Here is a 26,399-nt window from a genome sequence, read left to right as displayed (position 1 = left end):
ATAAACCCAGTGTGCCGATTACACATCCACAAACTGACACAAGCAGACACAACGTCTGTAGAAACCCTAGCCACATTACTTTACATTAAAGGCATCTGGGAAATGATGTCCGGACAACTCAACGCTCTCAGCATCATGGTCGCCCACAAACCTACCAACACACTTAAACAGCGGCTAATGAACCTGAAATACCCCACACAAACAACCAGCAAACGAATGTTATTTACAAAATACCATACAAGGAAATATATACATGAACTCTGCCGCACAGTTCTCTGTGGCAAGAAATGCTGGGATGAGATAAGCAAGATTTTTTCAGGCAAAACGAATCGGCACTGACTGGACAGCCATTTAAAATTAACGCTGTCTGCCCAGGATGGAAGACCCGAAGGGATGTACAGTTTTCTTATTTCCTGTAGATTTACAAAGCTGAGACTGGGTTTTGGAGTTTGTTCCCTTTCCGCTCCCAGGAGCCGTAGTGGTTGGGGCGGTGAGTTGGGGAAAGTGAAATGTGCCCATGAGCAGCGTGTGGGGCTATTTCAGCTTCCCCTCCTCTGACAGCACTGTGACGGGACTCTGATGTTCTCAGAGACACTTACTGACGCGAGACAGTGAAAGGATTCTCATTCCCGCAGATCAGGAATTCAAATCGTATGCCGGGTTCAGGACAATGAGAAAGATTAATTGGGGTGCGTGAATAAGCTGTGCGCTGCATTTCAAACAGGGAGGTGGAGTCAGATGCGTCATCCATTGCGCCCCTGGCACTGTGCGTACCTGACGCCGCCATGGGTCAGAGTTCTGACGTTAACACGGACATGCGCAGCAATGTGAACATTCACAAGAAGAACAGCCAAAGATAATCACCGTCACTGCTTCCCTTCCATAGTTCCAACTTTGTGAAGCAGTATCTTTCACTGGCAAATAAAACACATTAATCCTCAGGTGCCTGCTTAACTTCGATCACGACTTCACGCCCCTCACTGTTCTAATCTCATTTCCAAATACTTGGCTCATAGCCTCAAAAGCAGCTCTGTGGGTATCTGCTTGTTCCACCCTGACAGGCAATGGGTTGCAGATTTCCGACCCCTCCACTGATTTGAATCTTAAATACGAAAGCGGGGAACAGTCTTCCTTTGTTTTTGACGACATTTCTCAACTCGAGTCGGAAAGGTTCACACCTGCGTGCGGAAACCGCAATCGATCTCAAATCCATCGTATTAACCACTCGGCCCACGAATAAAGAGCCACACTGACAGCTTCATTTCCCAGGTCGCTCTGCCTGTGGAGCTGAGAAAGAGTGAATTATTGCTGGGTTTGTTTGAATCCAATCACGTCACAGGTTTCGAAAGGGTTAAATATCTGCACATGCCGAGTCTGGTTGTTTCATCCCGAAAGATGAAATGAACTTTCAGTTCAAAGCAAAAACAGAAATTGCAGGAGCAACTCAGCAGGTGAAGCACCATCGGTGGAAAGAGAATCAGAGACAATATTTCAGAAATCTGTTTTCTCCCACAGGCACTGCCAAACCTGCCGAGTTTCTCCAGCAGTTCCTCTTTCTGTCTCAGATTCTCAGCATCCGTAGTCCTTTGCGTTAGAAAGTTAATCAATTCAGCCTCATGTGCAGGAATGAGAATCCTTTCAATTTCCCAAAAAATTGGCAGAGATTTCAAGGCATTTGGAAAATAAGTGACATGAGGAAGAACATTTTCGCACAGGGAGTGGTTCGGATCCGTAAATCTCTGTCTGACCGTGAGAAGGAGGCAGATTCAAGAACACAAAAGGGAATTCGGTGGACATGATCAAAGTAACAATGCGTAGATTTACAGGGAGAAGGCAAGGGAATGATACGAATAGAGACTCTCATTTACTTGCTGTGTAGAACCAGCAGAGCTAAGGTGGGCCTCCAAATGCGCTGTGACACGTGTTGTGACACAGAGTGAACTCACAGTTCGACCAACGGAAGGTGGGTATTGAGAAAAAGTTTATATTTACACAGTCTCCCCACGTCAGCGCAACAGCAAAATAGTTTAATTATCCGCCAGTAGAGAGAGCCCTGTTCCTGGAGATGGGACAAACCGCTGGCTCAGGGATATCAGTCTACATTGCTCTGTTTGCTGCAAATTCAGAGGGAGAACATTGGAGGGACAAAGGAGTGAATAACGATCTGTGTCGGAGGGTGAATAACTGTTAATAGAGACTGTTCCTGGCTAACAATAAGTCGTGTGTAACAGCAGACTATGTGATAACAAGGCCTCGTGTGGGTGAGGTTGGTGTCAAGGGCATGGGGGAGTTCGGGTCCAAACCAATATTGAACTCGATGTTGAAGACGGAGAGCTATAGGATCTCCAAGTGGAAAATGAGGCGTTGGTCTTCCATCTGGAGCTTAGCTTTGCTGGAACACTACAGCAAGCCTGAGACAGAGATGTTGGCCAGGGAATAGGGTGGGGTGTGGAATTGGCAGGCAACTGGAAGCTCAGGGTCTTTCTTGCGGGCAGAACGTAGATGTTCTGTGCAGCAGTCACCCAGTTTATGCTTCGTGTTCCCCATTGTTGATGAGCCCACATTGTGAGCAGCAAATGCAGTAGACTGGGTTGTTGGTCGTGCAGGTAAAGTGCTGCTTCACCTGGAAGGTATGTTTGGTCCCTTAGATAGTGAGGAGGGATTAAGTAAATGGTCTGGAGTCACACATTCGGTAGTTGCAGGGGAAAGTGCCGTTGGACTATTGGGGTGGCAATGGGGTTAGGGTTGATGGGAATGAAGGAAGAGTGGACCCAAGACATAACTCCTGCCCATTTACCTATCTGCCAAATAGAGGAATTTGTTAAGTGTGTATAAGGAAATTTTCTAATGCACAATGTGGATGCACCTACTGGAGAGGGTGCAAAACCTAAGGGCTAACAACCCCAATTCTATTAACATTAAAATAGTGATTGAAAATAATATATCAGATCTAAAAGTTGTTCTAAATTGGTGGGAGAATCAGGTATTCGGCAAGATCTTTCAAAAGCTGATTGGGGGCAGATGTTCGCAGGTTGCTGGAAAATGGGAAGCCTTCAAATATGAGATAACAAGAGTCCAGACACAGTATATTCCAGTTAGGGTAAAAGGAAAGGCTAGAAGGTGTAGGGAATGCTGGATGACTAGAGAAAATGAGATTTTGGTTAAGAAAAACAATGAAGCATATGTCAGGTATAGACAGAGATCAAATGAATCCTTAGAGTATGAAGGCAGTAGGAGCATACTTAAGAGAGAAATCATGAGGGAAAAAAGCTGACATGAGATAGCTTTGGCAAATAGTGTTAAGGAGAATCCAAAAGTTTTTTATAAATACATTAAGGACAAAAGGTCAAAAGGGAGAAAATAGGGCCCCTCAAAGATCAGCAAGGCGGCTTTTGTGTGGAGCTGCAGTAAATGGAGGAGATGCATCAGTTTTTACCGTGGAGAAGGGCATGGAAGAGATAGAATGTGGGGAAATAGATGGTGACATGTTGGAAAAGGTCCACATTACAGAGGAGGAGGTCTTGAAATGCATAAAAGTATGTTGTCCTTTTCTTCCTCTCCAGTGAATCTGATTCCTGTGAGTGTGGCGTTGATGATCCGGTGTGTGTTTTCTATTTCTGTGTTTTTAATTATTACAAAGGTGTCATCCAACCATTTCCCATTCCTAGACGTGATGGTACAGAGAACACCGAACGGAGAATTCACCACAAAGGCATACAGGAAAACCATGCACACAGACCAAGTCCTGAACTACGAAAGCAACCACCCCAACGCACACAAAGAAGTTGCATCAAGACCCTGTTCAAAGGGGCCACAACACACTGCAGGACCCCAGAACTGCAAAAAGAGGAAGGAGAACACCTCTACAATGTATTCGCCAAAAACGGATACCCCCACAAGTTCATCAACAGGTGCCTAAGGGAAAGATAATGGAATGAGGGACATGCCACAACCCAAAGGACTAGCCACGTTACCAGACATCAAGAACATTTCTGAATTGACAGCCAGACTACTGTGACCACTCGGACTCAGAAACAGCACACAAACCAACAGCCATTCTCAGACAACATCTCACCAGGCCAAAGGACTCGATATCCAGCATGAGCAAAACCAACATAGTGTACAAATTCCCATGCAATGACTGCACAAATCACTACATATAACAAACAGGAAGACAACTAACGATCCGTATCCATGAACGCCAACTCGTCACGAAACGACACGACCAGCTATCCTTAGTAGCCACACACGCAGATGAAAAGCAACATTGTTCGACTGGGACAATACTACTATTATAGGACAAGCCAAACAGAGAACAGCCAGGGAATGCCTAGAGGCATGGCATTCATTCACAGATTCAATCAACAAACACATCGACCTGGACCCTATATACTGGCCACTGCAGCGGACAGCTGGAACTGACAACCGGAAGTGGCAGAGACAAACCACTATAAATGCCGGAGGAAACATCACAGAAGCGCTTCACAGGAGGCTCCCAAGCGCTGAGATTGTCACCTAGACAGGGGACGAAACGTCTGCAACACAAATTCCCAGCTCGGCGAACAGAACCACAACAACGAGTACCCGAGCTACAAATCTTCTCACAAACTTTGAACAAAAACTTTATTTTACACCAATATTGCATGCAACTATTGAGACAGAATGTGCACTAATATGCAGTCTGCACTGAAAATGGCAGAGCGTCTCCAAGCTCGGCTTACGGAATTCTACCACACATAAGTGGTACAAGCTTAAATAAAGTCACCTTGTTATGATCTACTCCGGTCAGAAGGCTTGATATTTGTAAATACCCACTATGGCAGAGATAAAAATATTTTATGATGCCCATTGACTCGAGGTTTATGATTCCTTGAGAAAGTAGTCTGTCAAATAGGACGTAAATGTAGAGGATAATCGCTAAGAGCTCGGGAATTCAGCTGTTTGCCCCGTGTTTGTGCCAGGAACATGAAGAGATCCGGAGTTGAGTGATCTTTGCTCAACTGGAAGTGAGATCTATGAGCACGATATTGCAAAGCAAGTGCTGCCTGATGTAATTGTTGTCTACTTGTTATCACCGATTGGGAATAACAATCCATCTTTCTGGCGAACACAATATGGATGCTCTGTGAAGCAGTCACCCAGTCTGCACTTTGTTTCAACCGGGTCCGATCCATCTCCCGCAATTCTGCCATCCCAATCTCGTGTGCCATGAAGTCATGAAGCGGCTGGAAGTCTTAGGGACAGTTTATCAAAGAAACCTCCCTGTGGGTCAGGCAGCCCTGCATCGGGAAACATGGGATGGCCAACCACTATCAGTTTACATGTGGGACACATCTCCACATTAAACAACCTCGAGGCAAACTTCCCGTCCTTCTACTTAAATTTCGAAACTCATCAAACCGAAATTCCCCAGGTACGTTTGGAAGAATTTCTTCCGGATGTTGGCTAATTCTTTCTGTGGGCACTGTGTTTATGTTTGAACATGGTGATTTTTGAAATTGTGTGATTCTGAGCGAAAGCGCAGTTCGAAAAGTAGAATGTGGGAATTTAGACAAAGTTAAATTTGCACAACGTCGTTATGTCTGCGCAACAACATATTACACGACAACAGTGAAGATCTTTTGACATCAATCTCGAACGTGCATGCTACAGTCCAGATGAAAAGCTGAATACTTCTCTAGAAAAAACTGCCATGGAGCAGAACAGAGTGGCATAGCGGGAGCGTGCTGGGCCCATAACCCAGAAGTCATAGAGTCATAGAGATGTACAGCATGGAAACAGACCTTTTGGTCAAAACCGTCCATGCCGACCAGATATCCCAACTCAATCTCGTCCCACCTGCCAGCACCCGCCCCATATCCCTCCAAACCCTTCCTATTTACATACCAATCCAAATGCCTCTTAAATGTTGCAATTGTACCAGCCTCCATCACATCCTCTGGCAGCTCATTCCATACACGTACCACCCCCTGTGTGAAAAAGTTGCCTCTTAGGTCTCTTTTATGTCCTTCCCCTCTCACCCTCAACCTTTGCCCTCTAGTTCTGGACTCCCCGACCCCACGGAAAGACTGTCTATTTATCCTACCTATGCCCCTCATAATTTTGTAAACCTCTATAAGGTCACCCCTCAGCCTCCGATGCTCCAGGGAAAACAGCCCCAGCCTGTTCATCTTCTCCCTATAGCTTAGATTCTCCAACCCTGGCAACATCCTTGTAAATCTTTTCTGAACCCTTTCAAGTTTCACAACATCTTTCCGATAGGAAGGAGACCAGAATTGCATACAATATTCCAACAGTGGCTTAACCAATGCCCTGTAGAGCCGCAACATGACCTCCCAACTGCTGTACTCAGTACTCTGACCAATAAAGGAAAGCATACCAAACTCCTTCTTCACTATCCTTTCTACCTGTGACTCCACTTTGAAGGAGCTATGAACCTGCACTCCAAGGTCTCTTTGTTCAGCAACACTCCCTAGCACCTTACCATTAAGTGTATAAGTCCTGCTAAGATTTGCTTTCCCAAAATGCAGCACCTCGCATTTATCTGAATTAAACTCCACCTGCCACTCCTCAGCCCATTGACGCATCTGGTCCAGATCCTGTTGTAATCTGAGGTAACCCTCTTCGTTGTCCACTACACCTCTAATTTTGGTGTCATCTGCAAACTTACTAACTCTACCTCTTATGCTCGCATCCAAATCATTTATTTAAATGACAAAAAGTAGAGTGCCCAGCACCGATCCTTGTGGCACTCCACTGGTCACAGGCCTCCAGTCTGAAAAACAAGCTTCCACCACCATCCTCTGTCTTCTACCTTTGAACCAGTTCTGTATCCAAATAGCTAGTTCTCCCTGTCTGCCATGAGATCTAACCTTGCTGATCAGTCTCCCATGGGGAACCGGATTCTGGGTAATCCAAGATGGAGGATGGGAAAAATTTCTGGCTGGAAGAGCTGCTCTTTTTTTTGAGGTATTTTAGGTGTTGGAGGTGATTTCCTCGAATTCCAGAAGCAGCAATTCCTATTTTATATGCTGTTGCATTGTTTTGGAACTTTGGAAAAAAAAGACAAAACAACAGCTGTTTTAAAAGGGAGAAGAGCAGACAAAGGAAGCACATGGTGAGGACAGTGCAGGAGACAGAGAGAGAGAGAGAGAACCTGCACAGTTACCGCCTTTGCTGTTTGAATTCGTGTATCGCTGAACATCGGAGTGCATCTGGGAAGATTAACAAACAGTGAAATTCACAACTAATCTTGGAGTCGATGGGTCGAAGCCATCCTCGACTCTCCTCTCGATGTTTCCTTTAGCAGCTTTCCCCTACACTGGTGCTATGTTCTGTATCTTGCCTTTGAAGATGCGAACTAAATATCTCACACTGATATACTGGCCCAACATAGGAAGTTGAGGTGACGCACATGTGGTGCTCTCCTGTTCTCTGTTCCCTTTGTTGTGGAGGATAATGCTTGTACCTGTCCGCTCGGGTGTGAGAGAACAATTCAGAAACAGAATGATGTAATCATCCACCAATGGAGATAGCCCGGGTCCTGGGAGACGGAATGAGAAGCAGATGTTCTGGAAACTCTCGCTGCATATAATTCCTCGAGGAATGTAGAATGTATTCCGAAGTGAGCAAGTCCCAGCTGCTTCGGGAGGTGAGAGGGCCCATTGTGTATGGTATGGTGGTCTAGGCGTATGATTCCCGCTTTGGTGAAAATGCTCCCACGCCTGAAAGGATCGAAAGCGAATAGGAAGAGACTAAAAGTCATTGGGAAGAGTAGGAAAAGTGATATTAAGATTAGATTAGATGAGATTACAGCGTGGAAACAGGCCCTTCGGCCCAACAAGTCCACACCGACCCGCCGAAGCGCAACCAACCCATACCCCTACATTTACCACATACCTAACACTACAGGCAATTTAGCATGGCCAATTCACCTGACTTGCACATCTTTGGACTGTGGGAGGAAACCGGGGTACCCGGAGGAAACCCACGCAGACACGGGAGAACGGATATTAAGTAGAACGTTTTCACAGAGGGAGTGGCTGGGATCAGGAAAGGCTGCCTGACAGTGACAGAGAGGCAGATTCAATGGACACAGAAGGGATTTCGGGGTGGTCATGGTCAAAGTAACAATGCAGAGATATACAGGGAGAAGGCAAGATTACGATATGAATAAAGGTACATTGCTCATTTTGGAGAAGCAGCAGAGCAAAGGTGGGCTGTGACACATTCTGTGATTCTGAGTGAACTGACAGTTGGACCAACATAAGGTGGCAATTTATCCAAAGTTTATGTTTACACAGCCTCGACACCAGCAGCGTGAGATCTAACTTCTTGATTTGAAGCAGCAGATATTGCGCCCCACTGAGCCTGATGTGATTTAAACGCGCAATCTTGTAAGCAGCAGGTAGACGCGCTCCCGTTGCGTCACAAGCCAACACGACGCAGGGTGAGGGAAGTGATCGTACTGCAATGATTTTACGTTATGATTGAGAACGGAGGACAACGGTTCATGGCTGTTCTGTCTCACTCACTCTCTCACTCTGTCTCTCGAACCAATTTGCAACTCTTTCTGAATAAAAACTGCGGATGCTGTATTTCAGAAACAAAAACAGTAGTTGCTGGAAAAGCTCAGCAGGTCTGGCAGCTTCTGTGAAGAAGAATCCGGTGACCCTTCCAAAGAGCTGGTGATGATTAGGAAAATGTCGGTTAATGTGCAGATGGGAGGGTGGGAGGAAGGCGGCGGAGTAAATGGTAGATAGGGATAGAGCCCAAAGTGAGACAAGAATGGTTGGACAGACAAAGGAGTTGAGAGCGATCTGTCTGGGAGGGTGAATAGCTGTTAAAGGAAACTGTTAAGGGCTAAGAATAGGTGGTGTGTACTGGCAGACTACGTGATAACAAGGCCTTGTGTGCGTCGTTGGGGGCTAAGATGTGGGGAAGTTCAGGCTCTAAAATTATTGAATTCAATATTGAGGACGACTGTAGTGTCCCCAAGTGTAAAATTGTTCTGCTGGACCACTGCAACAAGCCTGAGGCAGAGATACTGGACAGGGAACAGGGTGGTGTGCTGAAGTGGCAGGCAACTGGAAGCTCAGGGCCTTTTTGCGGGCAGAACCTAGATGTTCTGCGAAGCAGTCACCCGCTTAGTTTCTCCAATGTTGACGAGAGCACATTGTGAGCAGGGAATGCTGTAGTCTTGGCTGTAGAATGTGCAGGTAAACTGTTGCTTCACGTCGAAGGTATGTTCGGGCCCTTGAATACTGAGGAAGGTGAGGGAAACGGGCAGGTGTTCCAATTTCGGCTGTTGCAGGACAAAGTGCCATGGGTCTCTGGGCGGGTGATGGGAGTGAAGGAAGAGTGAACCCCAGGTGTAACTCTTGCCCATTTACCTCATCCCTCAAATAAATCCCTGGACATGGAATAACATTCGTTTGAATGATTCACTACCACGTGACCCACGGCTAATTCATATTCATGTTCCAGGGGCCTGCATCATTATTGTGTCACAATACCTGCATGCCATCATCGTGCATGTCCGATGACGTCCGGCCGGAATGCTTGGACACAGTTTATCAAAGAAACCTCCCTGAGTGTCAGGCGGCCCTGCATCGGGAAGCATTGGAATGGCTAATTCTTTCTGAGGGCATTGTGTTTACGTTTGAACATGGTGATTCTTGAAATCATGAAATTCTGAGCGAAATCACAGTTCGAAAAGCAGAATGTTGGAATTTAGACAACGTTAATATTTGCACAACAGCAATACATCTTCGCAACAGCATATTTCACGACAGGAGTGAAGGTCTTTTGATTTCAATCTCGAACGTGTATGTCGCACACCAGATGAAAACCTGAAAACTTGTCTGGAAAGGCTACTGCGTGGCATTTTTTGCAGCTTTCCCTCCTCATCCGCTTCCCCAACAAATATTTGAGGATTTGAACTAAATATCATCACAGTGATATACTGGCCCAATGTAGAAAGTTGAGGTTACACACTTGTGGAGTTCAGGGTGGTGTTCTTCTGATCTCTGTCACCTTTGTTGAGGAGGGTAATGCTTGTCCCTGGCCACTCGGGTGTTCGAGCCAAATTTAAAAACAGAATGGTGTAATTATCCACCAGTGGAGACCCGCCCGGGTCCTGGGAGACAGAATGAGAAGCAGATGTTCTGAAAACTATTTTTTTGGATTCAGTACCACGTGACCCATGCCGAATACATATTCATGTTCCTGGGGCCAGTATCATTATTGCGTCACAATTACTGCAGGCCATCACTGGGCATGTCCTATGACGTCGTGTGGCGGCTGGAATTTCTGGTGACAGTTTTTTAAAGAGGGTCAGGCAGACCCTGCATCGGGGCTTCCCTTCCTTCCACTTAAGTTCAAGGCCTATCAAACCCCGAAACTCCTCAGGAATTTCTGGAAGCACTTTTTCCCGATGTTGGCTAATGATTTCTGTAGACATTTGGTAAAGTTTGAACACGGTGAGAGCCTTCGGCTTCTTACCACGTTCCCGAATTACTCGACCAATACTTAAAGTATTGATAGTGCTATAAAAGCACCGTATGATTACGGCTGAGAAAGACTGTATTCCGCTCAGTCAGTTCGTGTTTCTAAAGCGAGACAAAAGTGACAATGCAAGTGAAACGAACGAAATTACAGACAGGCTGCCATACCACTCTGTTTGTATCCCCACACAGGGGTGGTTTCTGTGACATGAGTGTGTCTGCAGTGTCTGTGGTCAGACCGTTTACAATGAATGTCCCAGCCTTTATTTTGGTAAAGTCACACTGATAAAGGACAATTGCTATTTCAGTAATTGTAGTTTGAACATCTGCTTCTCATTCTGTCTCCCAGGACCCGGGCGGGTCTCACTGTCGGATAATTACACCATTCTGTTTTTAAATTTGGCTCGAATTCGCTAACACTCCGGTTTCGTGATCTTACTGTTTTTTTCACATCTCAGACTCTTTGGTGCATTGAGTCAGGAAGTCCGGCTGTTCACCAAAATAGTTGTAAGTCGAAATGGAGCAAAATTATAGAATTAGGTCCAGACTTTTCAGAGTACATGTTCAGAAGCACTTCTACACATTGAGTTTGTCAGATGTTTGGAAATATCCTACATAAACGGCAGTGGGTACAGGATCATTTGTCAGCTTTAAATCCGAAACTTTTTTTTATTCAGGAAAGGGATTAAGGGACATGGGCCAAAGACAGATAAATGGAGTTAGGCCTCTGATCAGCCATGATTTCTTTGAACGTTGGAACACACTTGAGGGGCTAAATGGCCTACTCATATTCCTATGTTCCTATAATCTTAACCGTTTCCTTGTTGTACATTTCCGGCCTGTTATTGGGGACACAATCTGCAAGAAAATATTCTCCAGTTATTTGTTCTTGAAATATCGAAAACAGGCACACCCAGGCATCTTATACCAATATTCGGACAAACACAGTCACAGAACAGATAACTGATTGAATTCCTGCATTTGAATCTTTAGAAACGTAATGTTCTTGGTTTCCCGATAATGATTCGCTTTCCTCAGTCCCAGATGGAACGACACAAGAAAAAATAGAAAAGCAGTAATGTTCTGGTCCTATAATCTCCAATCTTCTGCTGCCAGTGAAAAGCAACAATGCAACTTAAGTCGGGGTCGACTGCAACCCGGTCCTAATCTCCCAATGAACCGAGTACAGGCTCAGCAAAACTGAGGGAGATTATGGCCTGATCACGAAACCTGCTAGCAGCGTTGGCAATGGCCCAAGCGAGTCACCTATAAAAGTCAGTCATCGACTTTCTAAACGAGCTCAACTGCTTACTTCCTTTATTTTATTGACGTTTGCAAATCTGAAAGTGAGAATTGGGGATATGTGGCAGCGAGTGGCTGTTTGTGTGTCAGGTTTGCCTGTCAGTTTTGTTGATATTGAAACGAATTTGCTTTCAAATAAAGGCAAAAAAAAGACAAACAACTTTACATTCAAGAAGAGAAACATAAGAAACTGGATGTTAGCGTTGAGAAAGAAGCAAAAAGGAAGTGGAATCTTAATGATTTTCCTGAGTTTTGAGCAGAAAGCATTGGAGCTGTGGACTTCTGCTGATAAATGTATGTATTTTCGTAAATTTAAAAAAAGTTATTTTGCCCTGATAAAAGAACTGGTCACGCCCTGACTATATGTTCGAATACCTCAGTAGTAGAACAAAAGATTTTTATTCTGAGGTCGTTAGTTTGACATCCATATTGTGCAATGTTCCCGTGAAACTTTGCTTTTTGTGCGGAAAATTCGCTCTTTCTTCAACTGGCAATCTAATCATATTCAAACTGAGTTTTACTCCCGTTCGTTTTCTTCCTGTCCCCGTTTCTCGGTTATGAGGGAAAGCTGAGAGTGAATGGGAGACAAGTTTGTAGGTGTGGCTTAACGGTGGCACTTGAAAATTGACAGATTCTACTCATGCATCGAGGCCAATAAATGGCTCAATCACAGAATTAGAACGGTGAAGTGCTATGGGAATTAATACCAGTCCATATTAAAGAACACTGAAATGAGTAAGATGTGATTCATTTCGAGTAAAAAATTAAGAAAATTCGTCACCCAAATTATCTCAGAGCAATCGTTGCCATGGTACGTTTTATGTTACTTTCAATGCTCATGGACCACTGCATTGTGACTTGATCTGGTACTCAGGATTTACTCAGTAATTTTGAGGCATTTTGTTACAGAGTTGCGACATAGGCTGGGGATCAATTCCGGTACATAGAGATGAGGAGGGTCGAATCAATTAAACAAGAGGGCGATGCGTTTACGAGTACTGTTACAAAATACATTTACCAGTCTACGTTCATCCTATCGATTGTATTAACATCACAAACACTTCTCATCAAAATAACTCGAGAGACTTTTATCAAAATTTTCTGTGAACACTTTCACATTAGCTTTGCTGAATGAATCCCAAATTTCATGAAGTGGCTCCTTATTTTCGGCCCTGATTATTAATCTCTCTACGCATGGGAATGGACCCTTCCCACCCGCTCTATCTCTCATCAATGTGTGTAGTTCAATTCGATCTCCCATCAGCCTCCTCTGTCCTGATCAAATCCAGGGGAACAGGAAACGTTGGGGCTATGGCGCGGACAGGACAAGCCCAATACTCACCTTTCCTGTTAGAACTATTCCATGAGGAAGTTTAGACCACAGCTTTGGGCGTGTAGTTGTGGCCCAACACTTAAGGTGTTGGCGTAGAGATCCTTTGGGGCTCCCCGCCCAGGGTGGTAACCTGCTGGCTATGCTTTCTTCGCTGGCGATTTTAAATAACTTCCTGTTGGTTGCATTATCGCTCGAACTTCACAAAACCCGTCTCAATAAAGTCCCGTTTTCTCATGTCTGGGAATTGATTGCCGTGCAGGAAACTCGGGTTCTGAACAAACAACGTATCAGACTCACAACGTCAGCTCTGTTTCCCTTTCCACAGATGCTGCTCGACCTGTTGGCTTTCTGCAGTATTCTCTGTGTTTATTAGGCACAAGTGCTGCTTTTCATTCAAGAACTTCAATCCCTGTCCTCTGGTAACTGACTCTGGTCAGTGGCAATTGGTTCTTCTCATCATTAATCTGCCCATTCCCACCGCTTCTTCTCCCATCATGACCAAAAGTCCCAGGAAATCTCCAGTTATCCTTCTTTCCTCCAAAGCGAACATTCTCAACCTTGGGAATGTCTCCCCAGAATGGAAATTCCTCATCCCTGGACATGAGGCAAGGGAAGAGAATTTGGCAAAATATTGTCAGTTAGGAAATGGAAAAAATGTTCAAATGTTCATGAAGCAAAACAGAAACCCCAGTCTCCAGCTTTGTGAACCTTTAGAAACACTTTGGGAAGCGGACTTAGAGGAGAATAAAAGATGACCTGTCTGATTGAGCAGAGACATTCCAGACACCGTCCCCTTGTTGAAGAGGCCGGGAGGTTGACTCTGATGTTCTCGGCACATGAACTGATCTGAGACATTGAAAGAATTGTCGGTACTGCACATCAGGAATACAAACTCCTTGTCGCCTCCGAGCCAATGAGAGAACTCGGGAACAGGCAAAACGCTGAAAGGCTGGAAGGGCGACGGCCCCGGAGTAAGAAAGCTAGTTCCTCGTGACATGGATGTGTCTGCAGACTGTCCCCGGTATCTCCACAATCGATCTCCCAGGCTTGATTATGGAAAAGTAAAACTGATAGACGACAATTGTAATTCTAGGCGGGGGGCTGAATTATAAAATCACTACGCGATGGCGCCGCCCCCGGCAGCGCCTGTCTCTGTGGCGCAATTGGTCAGCGCGTTCGGCTGTTAACCGAAAGGTTGGTGGTTCGAGCCCACCCCGGGGCGGTGTGTTCGCTACCCTTCTTTGTCCTTGAAGCTGTGCGCTTTTAATGGGGTCAGGAAAATGTTCCCCAAACGGAAATCTTCTCCACAAAGGGGTTTCTGAATTGAATTAATGTCTTACGTAAGGGACTGCGTGTGCTGAGAAGACGAGACCAAAAGAGAAACTCGGCAGGTTTGACAGGACCTGTCGGAGAAAACAGAATTCTGGAATGTTGCCTCTGATTCTCGTTCCACAGATGTTGTCTGACCTGCTGAGTTCCTCCTGCAATTTCTAACTGAAAGTTCATTTCATCTTTTGGGGTGAAACACCTAAATATCTGCAAAACCATGTGAAGATATTTAACCCTTTCGAATCACTGTGAAGTGATTGGATTCAAACAAACTCTGCCATGATTGACTCTTTCTCAGCTCCACAGGCAGACAGACCTGGGAAGTCAAGCTGTCAGTGTGGTTCTGTATTCGTGGGCCGAGTGGTTAATGCGATGTACATGAAATCCATTGCGGTTTCCCCACGCAGGTGCGAACCCTGCCGAGTACAAAATGAGAAATGTCGTCGAAAAGAAAGGGAGTTTGCTCCCCGTCTTCTTCTTTAAGATTCAAATCAGTGGAGAGGGAATAATATTTCACTGAAATTGGGAATGGTGGGAATCTGCAACCCACTGCCTGTTCGGGTGGAACAAGCAGACACCCACAGAGCTTCTTTTGAGGCTATGAGCAAAGTGTTTGGAAATGAGACTAGAAGAGTGAGGGGTTTGAAATCGTGATCGAAATGAAGCAGGCACCTGAGGACAAGGGTGTTTCCTTTGCCAGTGAAAGATACTGCTTCACAAAGTTGGGCCTGTGGAAGGGAATCAGTGACGGTGATTATCTTTAGTTGTTCACCTTGTGAATGAACCCATTGCTGCGCATGTCCGTGTTAACGTCAGAACTCTGCAGCATGGTGGCGTGAGATACGCACAGGACCGGGGCGCAATGGATGATGCATCTGACTCCACCTACCTGTTTGAAATGCAGCTCACAGCTTCTTCACACACCCCAATTAATCTTTCTCATTGTCCTGAAGCCGGCATACGGTTTGAATTCCCGATCTGCGGGAATGAGAATCCTTTCACTGTCTGGCGTCAGTAAATGTCCCTGAGAACATCTGAGTCAACTCACAGCGCAGTCAGATGAGGGGAAGCTGAAATAGCCCCACATGCTGCTCACGGGCACATTTTATTCTCCCCAACTCAACGCCTCAACCACTGCGGCTCCTGGGAGTGGAAAAGAAACAATCACCAAAACCCAGTCTAAGCTCTTTGAAACTTCAGAAAATAAGCATGCGTTCATCCCTTCGGATTTTCTCACCTGGGCTGACAGGGATGGGTTTTGTCACTCTTTTGTAGGACATTGCAAGTGGATGTTTTGCAGAAAAGCACCGCAATGCAATCTGATTAATCAGGACCTGGATGTTTTCGGTCTTTGAATGTAAGTGTTGTGCTCCAGAACTTTGTTGTTCCCAGTTTATAATACTTATCTTCCCAGTCCCCTGTATCACTTCTCGAAAATGTTTAATTTGTGTCTTGTAATCCTTTCACAGTCTGCAAATGAGGATAGCGTTTCCGTGTTTTACCTCAATTATCTTGACCTTGCATACCTCAAGCCTGAAGCTAATTTCACGAGAAACCTTGTCCAGTTCAAAAGCCAACTGTTAATGATGGCTCTGTTTCTTGTCACGTGTCCAATTTCAGATCGATGTTGTTAATGTCCCTTCTACTCCTTCAGATCCAGGTTTCGCTCACAGGGCTAGAACAGAACTGTCACCAAATACATTGACCAATCTACGTTCATCCTATCGATTGTATTAGCATCATCAACACTTCTCATCAAAGAAACTCGAGAGACTTTCATCACAATTTTCTGTAAACAGTTCTACATGAGCTTTGCTGAATGAACCCCATACTTCTTGAAGTGGCTTCTTATTTTCGGCCCTGATTATTAATCTCTCTACGCATGGGAATGGATCCTTCCCAGCCGCTCTATCTCTCATCAATGTGTGTAGTTCAATTCGATCTCCCATCAGCCTCCTCTGTCCTGATCAAATCCAGGGGAACAGGAAACGTTGGGGCTATGGCGCGGACAGGACAAGCCCAATACTCACCTTTCCTGTTAGAACTATTCCATGAGAAAGTTTAGACCACAACTTTGGGCGTGTAGTTGTGGCCGAACACTTAAGGTGTTGGTGTAAAGATCCTTTGGGGCTCCCCGCCCAGGGTGTTAACCTGCTGGCTATGCTTTCTTCGCTGGCGATTTTAAATGACTTCCTGTTGGTTGCATTATCGCTCAAACTTCACAAAACCCGTCTCAATAAAGTCCCGTTTTCTCATGTCTGGGAATTGATTGCCATGCAGGAAACTCGGGTTCTGAACAAACAACGTACCAGACTCAAACGTCAGCTCTGTTTACCTTTCCACAGATGCTGCTCGACCTGTTGGCTTTCTGTAGTATTCTCTGTGTTTATTAGGCACAAGTGCTGCTTTTCATTCAAGAACTTCAATCCCTGTCCTCAGGTAACTGACTCTGGTCAGTGGCAATTGGTTCTTCTCATCATTCATCTGCCCATTCCCACCGCTTCTTCTCCCATCATGACCAACAGCCCCAGGAAATCTCCAGTTAACCTTCTTTGCTCCAAAGTGAACATTCTCAACCTTGGCAATGTCTCGCCAAAATCGAAATTCCTCATCCCTGGACATGAGGCAAGGCGTACAATTGGGAAGAAATTTTGGCAAAATATTGTCAGTTAGGCAATGGAAAAATGTTCAAATGTTCATGAAGCAAAACAGAAATCCCAGTCTCCAGCTTTGTGAACCTTTAGAAACACTTTGGGAAGCGGATTTAGAGGAGAATGAAAGATGACCTGTCCGATTGAGCAGAGACAGTCCAGACACCATCCCCTTGTTGAAGAGGCCGGGAGGTTGACTCTGATGTTCTCGGCATATGAACTGATCTGAGACATTGAAAGAATTGTCGTTACTGCACATCAGGAATTCAAACTCCTTCTCGCCTCCGAGCCAATGAGAGAAATCGGGAACAGGCAAAACGCTGAAAGGCTGGAAGGGCGACGGCCCCGGAGAAAGAAAGCTAGTTCCTCGTGACATTGATGTGTCTGCAGACTGTCCCTGGTATCTCCAAAATAGATCTCCCAGGCTTGATTATGGAAAAGTAAAACTGATAGACGACAATTGGAAATCTAAGCGGGGGGCTGAATTATAAAATCACTACGCGATGGCGCCGCTGGCGGCAGCACCTGTCTCTGTGGCGCATTTGGTCAGCGCGTTCGGCTGTTAACCGAAAGGTTGGTGGTTCGAGCCGATCCTGGGGCGATGTGTTCGCTGCTCTTCTTTGGCTTCGAAGCTGTGCGCTTTTAATGGGGTCAGGAAAATGTTCCCCAAACGGAAATCTTCTCCACAAAGGGGTTTCTGAATTGAATTAATGTCTAACGTAAGGGACTGCGTATGCTGAGAAGACGAGACCAAAAGAGAAACTCGGCAGCTTTGACAGTACCTGTCGGAGAAAACAGAATTCTGGAATGTTGCCTCTGATTCTCTTTCCACAGATGTTGCCTGACCTGCTGAGTTCCTCCTGCAATTTCTAACTGAAAGTTCATTTCATCTTTTGGGGTGAAACACCTAAATATCTGCAAAACCATGTGAAGATATTTAACCCTTTCGAATCACTGTGAAGTGATTGGATTCAAACAAACTCCGCGATGATTCACTCTTTCTCAGCTCCACAGGCAGACAGACCTGGGAAGTCAAGCTGTCAGTGTGGTTCTGTATTCGCGGACCGAGTGGTTAATGCGATGGACATGAAATCCATTGCGGTTTCCCCACGCAGGTGTGAACCCTGCCGAGTACAAAATGAGAAATGTCGTCGAAAAGAAAGGGAGCTTGCTCCCCGGCTTCTTCTTTAAGATTCAAATCAGTGGAGGGGGAAAAATATTTCACTCAAATTGGGACTGGTGGGAATCTGCAACCCACTGCCTGTTCGGGTGGAGCAAGCCGATACCCTCAGAGCTTCTTTTGAGGCTATGAGCAAAGTGTTTGGAAATGAGACTAGAACAGTGAGGTGCTTGAAATCGTGATCGAAATGAAGCAGGCACCTGAGGACAAGGGTGTTTCCTTTGCCAGTGAAAGATACTACTTCACAAAGTTGGGCCTGTGGAAGGGAATCAGTGACGGTGATTATCTTTGGTTGTTCACCTTGTGAATGAACCCATTGCTGCGCATGTCCGTGTTAACGTCAGAACTCTGCAGCATGGTGGCGTTAGATACGCACAGGCCCGGGGCGCAATGGATGATGCATCTGACTCCACCTACCTGTTTGAAATGCAGCTCACAGCTTTTTCACACACCCCAATTATTCTTCTCATTGTCCTGAAGCCGGCATACGGTTTGAATTCCCGATCTGCGGGAATGAGAATCCTTTCACTGTCTCGCGTCAGTAAATGTCCCTGAGAACATCGGAGTCAACTCACAGCGCAGTCAGATGAGGGGAAGCTGAAATAGCCCCACATGCTGCTCACGGGCACATTTTATTCTCCGCAACTCAACGCCTCAACCACTGCGGCTCCTGGGAGTGGAAAAGGAACAATCACCAAAACCCAGTCTAAGCTCTGTGAATCTTCAGAAAATCAGCAAACGTTCATCCCTTTGGATTTTCTATCCTGGGCTGACAGGGATGGGTTTTGCCACTCTTTTGTAGGACATTGCAAGTGGATGTTTTGCAAAAAAAGGACCACAATGCAATCTGATTAATCAGGACCTGGATGTTTTCGGTCTTTGAATGTAAGTATTGTGCTCCAGAACTTTGCTGTTCACAGTTTATAATACTTATCTTCCCAGTCCCCTGTATCACTTGTCGAAAATGTTTCATTTGTGTCTTGTAATCCTTTCACTGTCTGCTAATGAGGATAGCGTTTCCGTGTTTTACCTAAATTATCTTGACCTTGCATACCTCAAGCCTCAAGCTAATTTCACGAGAAACCTTGTCCAGTTCAAAAGCCAACTGTTAATGATGGCTCTGTTTCTTGTCACGTGTCCAATTTCAGATCGATGTTGTTAATGTCCCTTCTACTCCTTCAGATCCAGGTTTCGCTCACAGGGCTAGAACAGAACTGTCACCAAATACATTTACCAATCTACGTTCATCCTATCGATTGTATTAGCATCATCAACACTTCTCATCAAAATAACTTGAGAGATTTTCATCACAATTTTCTGTGAACAGTTCGACATTAGCTTTGCTGAATGAACCCCAAATTTCTTGAAGTGGCTCCTTATGTTCGGCCCTGATTATTAATCTCTCGACGCATGGGAATGGATCCTTCCCACCCGCTCGATCTCTCATCAATGTGTGTAGTTCAATTCGATCTCCCATCAGCCTCCTCTGTCCTGATCAAATCCAGGGGAACAGGAACCGTTGGGGTTATGGCGCGGACAGGACAATCCCAATACTCACCTTTCCTGTTAGAAGTATTCCATGAGAAAGTTTAGACCACAACTTTGGGCGTGTAGTTGTGGCCGAACAGTTAACGTGTTGGCGTAGAGATCCTGTGGGGCTCCCCGCCCAGGGTGGTAATCTGCTGACTAGGTCCACGTCATGTTTCGTGATGAAACACCCAGACCCGCCATTTGCAGATATTTAACCATTTCGAACCTTGTGAAGTGATTGGATTCAATCAAACTCTGAAATGATTCCCTCTTTCCCAGCTCCACAGGCAGAGAGACCTGGGACATGAAGCTGTCAGTGTGGTTCTGTATTGGTGGGCCGATTGGTGAGTGCGATGGAGATGAAATCCATTGCGCTTTCCCCACGCAGGTGTGAACCCTGCCGACTACAGTTGAGAAATGTCGTAAAAAGGAAAGGGAGATTGCTCCACGATTTTTTTAAAGATGCAACTCAGTGGAGGAGTTGAAATATTTCAATCACATTGGGCCTGGTCGGGAATCTGCAACCCACTGCCTGACAGGGTGGAACAATCAGATACTCACAGAACAGTTTTTGAAGCTATGAGCCAAGTATTTGGAAATGAGACGAGAACAGTTAGGGGTGTGAAGTCGTGATCGAAGTGAAGTAGGCACCTGAGGATTAATGTGTTTTATTTGCCAGTGAAAGATAGTGCTTCACAAAGTTGGGACTATGGAAGGGAAGCAGTGACGGTGATTATCTTTGGCTGTTCCTCTTGTGAATGTTCCCATTGCTGTGCATGTCCGTGTTAACGTCAGAACTCTGCAGCATGGTGGCGTCAGGTCCGCACAGTGCCGGGGCGCAATGGATGACGCATCTGACTCCACCTACCTGTTTGAAATGCAGCTCACAGCTTCTTCACATACCCCAATTAATATTTCGCATTGTCCTGAAGCCGGCATATGGTTTGAATTGCTGATCTGCAGGAACGAGACTCTTTTCACTGTCTCGCGTCAGGAAGTGTCCCTGAGAACATCAGAGTAAAGTCATAGCGCTGTCAGAGGAGAGGAAGCTGAAATAGCCCCACACGCTGCTCGCGGGCACATTTCACTTTCCCCAACTCACCACCCCAACCACTGCGGCTCCTGGGAGTGGAAAGGGAACAAGCACCAAAACCCAGTCTCAGCTTTGTAAATCTTCAGGAAATAAGAAAACTGTACATCCCTTCGGATCTTCCATCCTGGGCTGACAGCGTTGATTTTAAATGGCTGTCCAGTCAGTGCCGATTCGTCTTGGCTGAAATAATCTTCATTATCTCATCCCAGCATTTCTTGCCTCAGAGACCTGTGCGGCAGAGTTCATGTATATATTTCCTTGTATGGTATTTTTAAAATAACATTCGTTCGCTGGTTGTTTGTATCGGGTATTTCAGGTTCATTAGCCGCTGTTCAAGTGTGTTTGTAGGTTTGTGGGCGACCATGATGCTGAGAGGGTTGAGCTGTCTTGACATCATTTCACAGATGTCTTTAATGTAAAGTACTGTGCTCGTGTTTCTGTCGACGTTGTGTCTGCTTGTGTCAGTTTGTTGATGTGAAATCGTCACACTGAGTTTATTGGTGAGTCAAAAGTGAGGACTGCAGATGCTGGAAAACAGAGTTTAGATCAGAGTGGTGCTGGAAAAGCACCGCAGGTCAGACAGCTTCCGAGGAGCAGGAAAATCGACGTTTCAGGTAAAAGGCCTTCATCAGGAATTAAGGCAGGACGCCTCCAGGGTTGAGAGATAAATCGGGTGTTGCTGGGCCAAAGGTAGCAAAGAGTACAATAGGTGAATGGGGGTGAAGATGGAGGTGACAGGTCAGAGAGGAGGGTGGAGCGGATAGGTGAGAAGGGAGATTGACAGGTAAGACAGGTCCTGAGGACAGCGCTGAGCTGGAAGGTTGGAACTGAGGTAAGGAGGGGGAAGGGGAAATGAGGAAACTGTAGAAGACTGCATTGATGGCTTGTGGTTGACTTTATCTGAAGCAGAAGATGAGGCGTTCATCCCCTAGGCATCGGGGGGTGATGGAGCGGCGATGGAGGATGCCCAGGACCTGCATGTCCTCGGCAGAGTGGGAGGGGTTTGAACTGTTGGGCCAGAGGGCGATGGGGTTGATTGGTGCGGGTGTCCTGGAGATGTTCCCTCAAGCGCTGTGACTTGGCACTGCGAGGAGTCTCCAGTCTCCCCAATGTAGAGGAGACTGCATCAGGAACAATGGATACAAGAAATGACATTGTTGGAAACACAGGTGAACGCCTTCTCACGACCGTGGCCCAGATTTGATTTCCGGGCAGAGAAGAAACTTTTCGTAGAGCTGTCAGCATTGGCCTGCGTCTCCCTGGTGGTCTAGTGGTTAGGATTCGGTGTTTTCACCGCCGTGGCCCGGGTTCGATTCCCGGTCATGGAAGCAATTTTCAGGGGTTTCCTAGGTTGCCCCTGCTTCTAAAATACTCGGCTCGTTTATTTGTTGATCTTCGTAGTTCCTCGGTGCAGCTGTGTGTCGTGGCTCGTTGAAATCGTGTCCTGATTCAGATTTGTTTGCATGTGTAGGGATGATTGCTTCTGTCGTTAAGTTCTTGGTTCGCGTGCGTTGTTTTCCTGTAGACGCTGTTTTGAATTTACCATTGACTGTTCACTCTACTGTGACATGTAGAAATGGCACTTTGTTGTTGTTCTCCTCTTTTGTGAATTTTATGCCAGTCAGGATATTGTTGATGGTGTTGTAGGTTTCCTCTAATTTGTTTCATTTTTTGATGACAAAAGTGTCATTGCTGTAGCGGACCCAAAGTTTGGGTTGGATCGTCGAAAGGGCTGTTTGTTCGAGTCTCTGCATTATTGCTTCTGCTCGGAATACTGATATTGGGGTTCCATGGGTGTTTCGTTGATTTGTTTGTAGGGCTTGTTACTGAATATGAAGTGGGTGGTAAGGCACAGTTCCATGAAGTTGACAGTGCTATCTTTGCTGATGAAGTTGATGCTGTGTTTGTGTCTTTGGTTGTTCGAGTAGTGTCTTCAGTTTTCTTTGGCTACGTTGATGTTAATGGATTGAACAGGGCTGTTATGTCAAAGGACATCATTATTCCATCCTCTTCGATCTTAGCGTCTTTGGTGTTCAGGAATTCTTGGATGGAGTAAATAGAGTTGTGTGAATCTTCGACTTGGTGTTTTAGCCTTCTACGGAGGCCTTTGACAAGTCTGTATATTGGTGTTCCAAGTCGTGAGACTATGGCCTGAGGGGGGCTCCTGGTTTGAAGAGAAGGAGAACGACAAAAAAGCGCCATTACTTGATGTCACAGTAGAGCAAACAGTCGATGGGGAGCTTCAAACTAGCATCTACAGAAAAACAACACACACAAACCAAATACTTAACCACAGAAGCAATCATCCCAACACACACAAACGAAGCTGCATCAGGACATTATTTCAACCAGCCACTACACACTGCAGCACAGAGAAACTATGAAGAACAGAAGAGAAATACGTATATAGTGTATTTAAGGAGAATGGGTACTCAATAAACCCAGTCCGCCGATTTCTCATTGATGCTTCCAAGCTGACTCTCAAACATTCGATTTTTGCCTCCATTCTTTCCTGTTTGTTTTTTGTGGGTTTTGAAAGCTTTTGCAATCTTCTGACTGAGTATTGGAGTTGGGAAGTTATATTGTGGCTGTACAGGACATTGGTTAGACCACTTTTGGAATATTGTGTGCAATTCTGGTCTCCCTCCTCTCAGAACGATATTGTGAAATTTGAAAGGGTTCTGAAGCAGTAATGGGCAAACAGAGGGGAAGAAGCCCTTCTGCTCCGCTGAGTGCGGGAAGGCCTCTGCCCTGCTGACGCACCAGTTGGTCCACAATGGGGAAGGCTGTTCTCCGGCCCCAAGTGCGAGATGGCCTTCAGCAGTTCTTCCCACCTGCTGAGACACCAGTGTTCCACACTGAGGAGAGGCCGTTCTTCTGCCCAGAGCTCAGGGAGGGCTTTGCTCTTTCTTCCGACGTGATGGCCCATTGATAGGTCCACATCGAGGAGATGTCGCTCAGCTGCCCTAAGTGCAGGAAGGCCTTCAGCAATTCCTCAGCCCTGCTAAGAAACTCGTCCGTCCACACCGGGGAGAAGCCGTTGTCCTGCCCGGGGTGTGGGAAGGGCTTTACCCGCTCCTCCACACTGCTGAAGCACCAACCGATCCACCCGGGGGGCGGGGTGTGGGGGCGGAGGGCGGTGTCGGAGGGGGGGAGGCCATTCTGCTTCCCTGAGTGCGGGAAGGCCTTCAGCAATTCCTCCACCCTGCTGAAGCACCAGCGTGTCCACACTGGGAAGAGGCCATTCAGCTCTCCCGAGTGTGGGAAGAGGTTCATATTTTCCTGCAACTTGCGGAAGCACCAGCGGGGGCACCAACGCTCCCAGCAATCAGAACCCACGGGTGACGTTGCCTTGGGTCACCCCCCAGGACTGAACATCCTGCCAGTCCTGACAGTGGGTGCAGTGGGAGAGTAGATGGGTTGTTTTGTTTTCTGCTGGACTGCAATTGTGTCCCCTACACCCCACAACCACAACCCCATGGTGGCTCAGAGTTGCACTGCTGCCTCATGGCACCAGGAACCCAGGAATAATTCCACCCTTTGGGGTCTGTGTGCAATGTAGGGAAGGTAGGAAAATGGATCTGACTGGGTTACTCTTCAGAAGATCAGTGCAGATGTGTTGGGCTGAAGGACCTGTTTCCACATTGTAGGAGTTCAACCATACTTTGAGCTTTGCATTCAGTGAACAGTGCTGCTCAATGAGCCTGGTACTGCTCATTGCCAAATGAAATGATCCAGAGAAACCGAAGACCGCAAGACAATCGGAGCAGAAGTTAAGCCATTCGGCCCGTCGAGTCTACTCTGTCATTCGTTAGTGACAAAAGTAGCGCAGATGAGATTAGCTTCAGTGTGAAAACAGGCCATTTGTCCCAACAAGTCCACACCGACCCTCCGAAGAGTAACCCATCCAGACCCATTTCCCTCTGCGTAATGTACCTACCTCTACGGGCAAGGAAGCATGGCCAAAGACATGCACATCTTTGGTGTATGGAAGAAAACATTATCACCCAGAGAAAACCCACGCAGACGCTGGGAGAAAGTGCAAACTCCTCACATACAGTCACCCAAGGCTGCAATCAAACCTGGGCCCCCGGCACTATGAGGATGCAGTGGAAAACACTCAGCCACTACATACTGCATGCCGAAGCAGGAGGTTGGGAGAATACAGCAAGCCAGGCAGCACCAGAATGTGGAGTAGTCAGCGTTTTGGGTATTAACCCTTCTTCAGGACTGAAACGTTGACTACTCTATGAGAAACGATTTACGGGAATGTTGCAGGGGTTTGGAGGATTTGAGCTACAGGGAGAGGCTGCATAGGCTGGGACTGTTTTCACTGGATCATCAGAGGCAGAGGAGTGACCTAATAGAGGTTACAAAATCATGAGGGGCATGGACAGGGTAATAGACAAGGTCTTTTCCCTGGAATGGGGGAGTCCAGAACGAGAGGGCAGAGGTTTCGGTTAAGAGGCAAAATATATTACATGGACAACTTCTTCATGCAGAGGGTGGGATATATATGAAATGAGCTGCCAGAGTATATGGGTCAGGTGCTGTCAAATGGGACTAGATTAATTTAGGACATCAGGTCAGCATGGACAAGTTGGATCGAAGTGCCTGTTTCCATGCTGTACGTGTCTCTGACTACTGGTCCTGATGTAACTTTAAAATAGAGTCCAAGTAACTTTGAATAGTTCAATCTTGTTGAGCTCACCTCCTCAAAAGTTTCAAATGAATCCCTCCGAGCGATACTGTTTACAAATGCTGAGTTGGACAAAGTCTCCCATCAAGTTCAACATAAATCCAGAGCTGAAGAAGTCAGAAGTCAGAACACCAAGGGGACCAGAACTGAGAGCGATCTAGGGTTGCGGGTTATTAGCTTCTAGAAAATGGAGTCGTGGGTGGGGAGGGTGGTGAAGAAGGCTTTTGGCATGCTTGCTTTCATTGGTCAGAGCATTGAGCACAGGATTTGGGACGTCTTGTTGCAGCTGTCACACATGCCACACAACAACGATAGGCGTGGCACTGCTCCCCTCTGACTGGCTGTCTCTTTGAATATCTGGGGGAAGATTAGACCCACCTGCCTGTGTTTGACTCATATGTACTTATCCAAATAATTTTAAATATTGTAACATGACCTGCATCCAGCACTTCCTCTGACAGTTCATTCTACACACGAACCACCTTCAATGTAAAAATCGTTGCCCTCTTCTGTCCTTTTTAAATCTTTTCCCTCTCATCTTAAAAATATACTCCCAAATTTTAAACGTCCCTACCCTTCGAGAAAAGACACTGGTTATTCAACTTATCTTTATCCCTCATGACTTCATAAACCTCCATAACCTCCACCCTCAACCTTCTACTCGCCAGTCAAAAAAAGTCCCAGCCTATGCCGTCTATAAATCATTCTGGCAACATCGTAGTTAAAAAAGGTTAGCTTTCAGAATTGACTGAAAGGGCAGTGAAGATTCAATCAGCT

General features: G+C 46.0%; 1 long non-coding RNA gene and 2 other non-coding genes across 3 annotated transcripts in view; all 3 read left to right on the top strand.

The window, feature by feature from the left end:
• LOC140460585 (uncharacterized) overlaps positions 1-26,399 on the top strand; it is a 220,555-nt gene that overhangs the window by 142,459 nt on the left and 51,697 nt on the right. The gene's annotated exons all lie outside the window — the stretch shown is intronic.
• trnan-guu (transfer RNA asparagine (anticodon GUU)) lies at positions 14,289-14,362 on the top strand. Its single transcript has one exon. It is a non-coding gene; the product is annotated as a tRNA-Asn (tRNA).
• trnae-uuc (transfer RNA glutamic acid (anticodon UUC)) lies at positions 22,180-22,251 on the top strand. The gene has a single exon. It is a non-coding gene; the product is annotated as a tRNA-Glu (tRNA).

Source organism: Chiloscyllium punctatum, chromosome 36 (assembly GCF_047496795.1).
Source record: "Chiloscyllium punctatum isolate Juve2018m chromosome 36, sChiPun1.3, whole genome shotgun sequence".
Lineage (NCBI taxonomy): Eukaryota > Metazoa > Chordata > Chondrichthyes > Orectolobiformes > Hemiscylliidae > Chiloscyllium > Chiloscyllium punctatum.
Note: the sequence above shows the minus strand (reverse complement) of the source record. Positions and strands in the feature narration are given on the sequence as shown.